The sequence below is a fragment of the Pseudophryne corroboree genome, chromosome 6, assembly GCF_028390025.1.
Source record: "Pseudophryne corroboree isolate aPseCor3 chromosome 6, aPseCor3.hap2, whole genome shotgun sequence".
NCBI lineage: Eukaryota > Metazoa > Chordata > Amphibia > Anura > Myobatrachidae > Pseudophryne > Pseudophryne corroboree.
Genome location: NC_086449.1, coordinates 324,791,281 through 324,797,280, shown reverse-complemented (window position 1 = coordinate 324,797,280; position 6,000 = coordinate 324,791,281).

Sequence of the window (6,000 nt, the reverse complement as noted above, 5' to 3'; positions counted from 1 at the left end):
CGCCGACAGTGCCAGTGCATGCCTTTCCGCCCAGAGGAGGATTCTCGTTACCTCTGACATTGCGGCTCAGATCTTCGTTTCGCCCTGCTTGTTTATGTAGGACACCGCTGTGACGTTGTCCAACTGACCCTGAATGGCACGATCTTGCAGAAGATGTGCCGCTCGTAGAAGGCCATTGTCTATGGCCCTTAGTTCCAGAACGTTTATTAGAAGGACAGATTCCTGACTTGACCACCTTCCTTGGAAGTTTTCACCCCTGGTGAGTGATCCCCAACCTCTGAGGCTTGCATCCGTGGTTAGAAGAATCCAGTTCTGAATCCCGAACCTGCGGCCCTTGAGCGGGTGAGAAGTTTGCAGCCACCATAGGAGTGAAATCCTGGCTTTCGGCGACAGGCGTATCCGTTGGTGCATGTGAAGATGTGATCCCGACCACTTGTCCAGGAGATCCAGCTGGAAGAACTGTGCATGGAATCTTCTGTACTGTAGAACCTCGTAAGAGGCCACCATCTTTCCCAGAAGGTGAATGCACTGATGAACCGATACCTGGGCTAGCTTCAGGACATCCTGGACCATTGATTGGATCACCAACGCTTTCTCCGCTGGCAGAAACACCCTCTGCACTTCCACGTCGAGTAACATCCCTAGGAAGGGCAGTCTCCTTGTCGGCTCCAAATGTGACTTTGGAAGGTTCAGGATTCACCCATGATCCCGGAGTAGTTGAGTTGAGAGAGCAATACTCTGCAACAGCTTCTCCCTGGAAGATGCCTTTATCAGCAGATTGTCCAAATATGGAATTATGTTCTCTCCCTGTTTGCAGAGAAGGAGCATCATCTCCGCCATGACCTTGGTGAACACCCGTGGCGCTGTGGAGAGGCCAAATGGTAATGTCTGGAACTGATAGTGACAGTCCTTTAGTGCAAACCGTAGATAGGGCTGGTGAGGCAACCAGATCGGAATGTGAAGGTACGCATCCTTGATATCCAAGGATACCAGGAATTCCCCCTTTTCCAGACCAGAGATCTCCGCTCTCAGAGACTCAGTCTTGAATTGGAACACCCTTAAGTAGGGGTTCAATGACTTCAGGTTCAATAAAGGCCTCACCGAACAGTCCGGTTTCGGTGCCACAAACAGGTTTGAGTAATAACCCTTGTTTTTTTAGGTGAGGTGGAACTGGAACAATGACATTTGTTCTTACTGACTTGATAGCACTTTCTGTCAGCAGAACTGGTAAGCCTGATTTAAAGAATCTGTGAGGTGGGAGTTCCTGAAACTCTGTACCCCCTGGGATCAATATCTGTCACCCAGGGGTCCAGGCACGATGACGCCTAGACGTGACTGAAATCTTCTAGTCTCGCTCCCACCTGCTGGATCTCCAGGCTGGGAGGTCCACCGTCATGCTGAAGATTTGGAGGAAGCAGAGCCTGGTTTCTGTTCCTGGGAACCTGTTGGTGTAGGTTTTCTGGATTTCCCCCGACCTCCTCTAAAGAAGGGGGTGTGTGTGGGGGGGGTTTGGATTATTTACATTTTGCGGTCCGAAAGGACTGCAGTGTAGAGGCGTAGGACAAGATTTCCTAGCCGGTGCGGAGGGAATAAATTTTGACTTACCCGCAGTCGCCGTGGAAATCCACACATCCAATGCATCCCCAAATAGTGCCTGACCTGTGAAGGGTAGGTTCTCCACACTTTTCTTGGATTCTGCATCCGCAGTCCATTGGCGTAGCCAGAGTCCTCTGCGTGCCGACACTGCCATGGAAGTAGCCCTTGCATTAAGCAGGCCAATATCCTTCATGGCCGCCACCATGAAACCTGCAGAATCCTGTATGTGACGTAAAAACAAGTCAATGTCACTCCTATCCATAGTATCTAATTCCTCAAGTAAAGTACCAGACCACTTTACTTTGGCTTTAGAAATCCACGCACAAGCAATAGTGGGCCTTAAAGCCACGCCTGTAGCAGTGTATAGTGATTTGAGCGTAGTCTCAATCTTGCGGTCAGCCGGCTCCTTTAAGGCGGTTGAACCAGGGAATGGTAAAACCACCTTTTTAGACAACCTAGAGACGGAAGCGTCTACTATAGGTGGGTTTTCCCACTTTTTTCTGTCCTCAACAGGGAAAGGGAAAGCAATGAGAATTATTTTAGGGATCTGGAATTTTTTGCCTGGGTTTTCCTAGGATTTTTCAAACAAGGAGTTTAACTCCTTAGAAGCAGGGAATGTAAGGGAGGATTTCTTATTTACTGTAAAATAAGATTCCTCTCCTTGCTCAGGTACCTTCTCAGAAATATGCAAAACATCCCTAATTGCTTCAGTCATTAATTGCACCCTCTTGCCGACGGATGTATCCCACCCCCCCTCATATCCCCATCACCGTCCCCTGTATCAGAGTCAGTATCAGCTTGCATTATCTGGGCAAGCGTACATTTTTGCGGGTATGGAGGTGGGTTTTTAGACGAAGTAGTGGGTGCTGAATACGTCAAGCCCTCCACAGATTTTCTCAAAAACTGCGTCTTCCTTTCAGTATGTGATATCCTAGTTGAAATCTGGGATATCATTCCCCTTAAAGAATCCACCCATGGGGGTTCGGAGTCAGAAGGCTGAGAAAGTATATTGCAGTCCTGAGTACATGGAATAGACTCCTCAGGAGAAGATAAACACTCTGCAGCACAGGACACAGAGTCCTTAGACATGGTAATGTGGGATATACACACTTATACACACACCCAGGAAAATGTCAGACACCGTTTTCCCTAAAGTACCTTCAGAGAGTCACAGAGTATAAGGAGCCAGCCACACAGTGCCCCTGTAGGCAGTCATTATGATAAAAGCCCAGCGCTGACTAACTAACCTTAATAGGATAATTAGTATTATTATCACATTCCCCCCCCCGTCTATAACACCCTGGTACTGCAGAGGTATAGCTGGGAGTGATGTGGAGAGCAGCGCTCCCTGTCAGCGTCTATTCCTATGATCTGCAGTGAGAAAATGGCGCTAGTGAGTGCTGGATCCGCTCTGAGAGGAAGTCACGCCCCCTGTAATGGCACGCGGCTTCCCGCACTTGTTTATACTGGCCTGAGGATTGTGTGTGTTAACAGCGGGATTAGCCCCTGTTAACTATGTGACCAGTTTAGGGTGTAATGCGCTGGCTCAGGCGCCCCTCAAGCGCTGCATGTGTATGATGGTGAGCCTTCCCAGAGCGCAGCCTTATCAGCGCTGCGCTCCAACCCTTGTGCTGCCATACCCGCCGGCGACCCGCTAAACGGGACGCCGGCACTGTACTCACCACTCTTCTTTCTTCTGGATCTGTTAGGGGGTGGCGGCCATGCTGCGGGAGTGAGCGGTAGCCTCGTGGGCTTGCGATCAGCACCCTCAGGAGCTCAGTGTCCTGTCAGCGGAGTAGAGAACCATTAACTCTTCAGGAAGTTGGTTCCTACTCCCCCCCCCCTAAGTCCCACAAAGCAGGGAGGCTGTTGCCAGCAGCCTTCCTGTAAAACAACAAACTCTAAATTTTAATTAAAAAAATACAACTAAGAAAACTCCTAGGAGCTCCCCTAGCTGTGACCGGCTCCTCCGGGCACATTTTCTAAACGGAGTCTGGTAGGAGGGGCATAGAGGGAGGGACCAGCCCACACTATTAAACTCTTTAAGTGCCAGTGGCTCCTAGTGAACCCGTCCGTACCCCATGGTACTAAATTGGACCCCAGCATCCTCTAGGACGTAAGAGTAAATATTGTATTAACTAAATGTAAAAAAAATCCACTACCCAATAAATTTATATAAATAACACTAGCCATACCTAGTAAAGCTGACGCAGTAAAAACATTCTAGCCTTTCATCATTGAGAGGTTAATTTTTGAACATTCATGTATATTTCCAGTTAGGTTGGGCACACACTAGAACAATATATTGATCGTTTGACTGACAACCAACATATTGATATCTGGTGTACATACCCGCCGACCTGCTATGTCTGAACAACGTCATTCAGACATATCACATCAACCCTGCAGCACAGCCGATGCTGATATATCTTGCAGATATGTATAGCTGTGTGTATGGGTGACCCGTCGACCACCCATACACAGGCTGGGGCAGACACACTGTAATGGCTGTATAGTGTATATACACAAGAAATAGCTGCAATAGTACCTAGTGCAAAGGTAGAAGTGCAACCATCACTCTAGCAGCTGGATGGGAGGGGGGTGCAGGTTTAACTAGAAAATACAATTTTATTATCAAAATAAGGAAATCTATAAATATATCAAATACAAATTTGATATGAATATTTCTCTGACGTCCTAGTGGATGGTGGGAACTCCGTAAGGACCATGGGGAATAGACGGGCTCCGCAGGAGACTGGGCACTCTAAAAGAAAGATTAGGTACTATCTGGTGTGCACTGGCTCCTCCCTCTATGCCCCTCCTCCAGACTTCAGTTAGATTTCTGTGCCCGGCCGAGCTGGATGCACACTAGGGGCTCTCCTGAGCTCCTAGAAAGAAAGCATATGTTAGGTTTTTTATTTTACAGTGAGACCTGCTGGCAACAGGCTCACTGCAACGAGGGACTAAGGGGAGAAGAAGCGAACCTACCTGCTTGCAGCTAGCTTGGGCTTCTTAGGCTACTGGACACCATTAGCTCCAGAGGGATCGACCGCAGGACCTGTCCTTGGTGTTCGTTCCCGGAGCCGCGCCGCCGTCCCCCTTACAGAGCCAGAAGCATGAAGATGGTCCGGAAAATCGGCGGCAGAAGACTTCAGTCTTCACCAAGGTAGCGCACAGCACTGCAGCTGTGCGCCATTGCTCCTCATACACACTTCACACTCCGGTCACTGAGGGTGCAGGGCGCTGGGGGGGGGGCGCCCTGAGCAGCAATAAAAACACCTTGGCTGGCAAAATAATCACAATATATAGCCCCAGAGGCTATATATGTGATAATTACCCCTGCCAGAATCCATAAAAAAGCAGGAGAAAAGTCTGCAAAAAAAGGGGCGGAGCTATCTCCCTCGGCACACTGGCGCCATTTTCTCTTCACAGTGTAGCTGGAAGACAGCTCCCCAGGCTCTCCCCTGTAGTTTTCAGGCTCAAAGGGTTAAAAAGAGAGGGGGAGCACTAAATTTAGGAGCAATATTGTTTATACAAGCAGCTATTGGGGAAAATTCACTCAGTGATAGTGTTTATCCCTACATTATATAGCGCTCTGGTGTGTGCTGGCATACTCTCTCTCTGTCTCCCCAAAGGGCTGTGTGGGGTCCTGTCCTCAGTCAGAGCATTCCCTGTGTGTGTGCGGTGTGTCGGTACGGCTGTGTCGACATGTTTGATGAGGAGGCTTATGTGGAGGCGGAGCAGATGCCGATAAATGGGATGTCGCCCCCTGTGGGCCGACACCAGAGTGGATGGATAGGTGGAAGGTATTAACCGACAGTGTCAACTCCTTACATAAAAGGCTGGATAACGTAACAGCTATGGGACAGCCGGCTTCTCAGCCCGCGCCTGCCCAGGCGTCTCAAAGGCCATCAGGGGCTCAAAAACGCCCGCTCCCTCAGATGGCAGACACAGATGTCGACACGGAGTCTGACTCCAGTGTCGATGAGGTTGAGACATATACACAATCCACTAGGAACATCCGTTACATGATCCCGGCAATAAAAAATGTGTTACACATTTCTGACATTAACCCAAGTACCACTAAAAAAGGGTTTTATGTTTGGGGAGAAAAAGCAGGCAGTGTTTTGTTCCCCCATCAAATGAGTGAATGAAGTGTGAAAAAGCGTGGGTTCCCCCGATAAGAAACTGGTAATTTCTAAAAAAGTTACTGATGGCGTACCTTTTCCCGCCAGAGGATAAGTTACGCTGGGAGATATCCCCTAGGGTGGATAAGGCGCTCACACGTTTGTCAAAAAAGGTGGCACTGCCGTCTTAGGATACGGCCACTTTTAAGGTACCTGCTGATAAAAAGCAGGAGGCTATCCTGAAGTCTGTATTTACACACTCAGGTACTAGACTGAG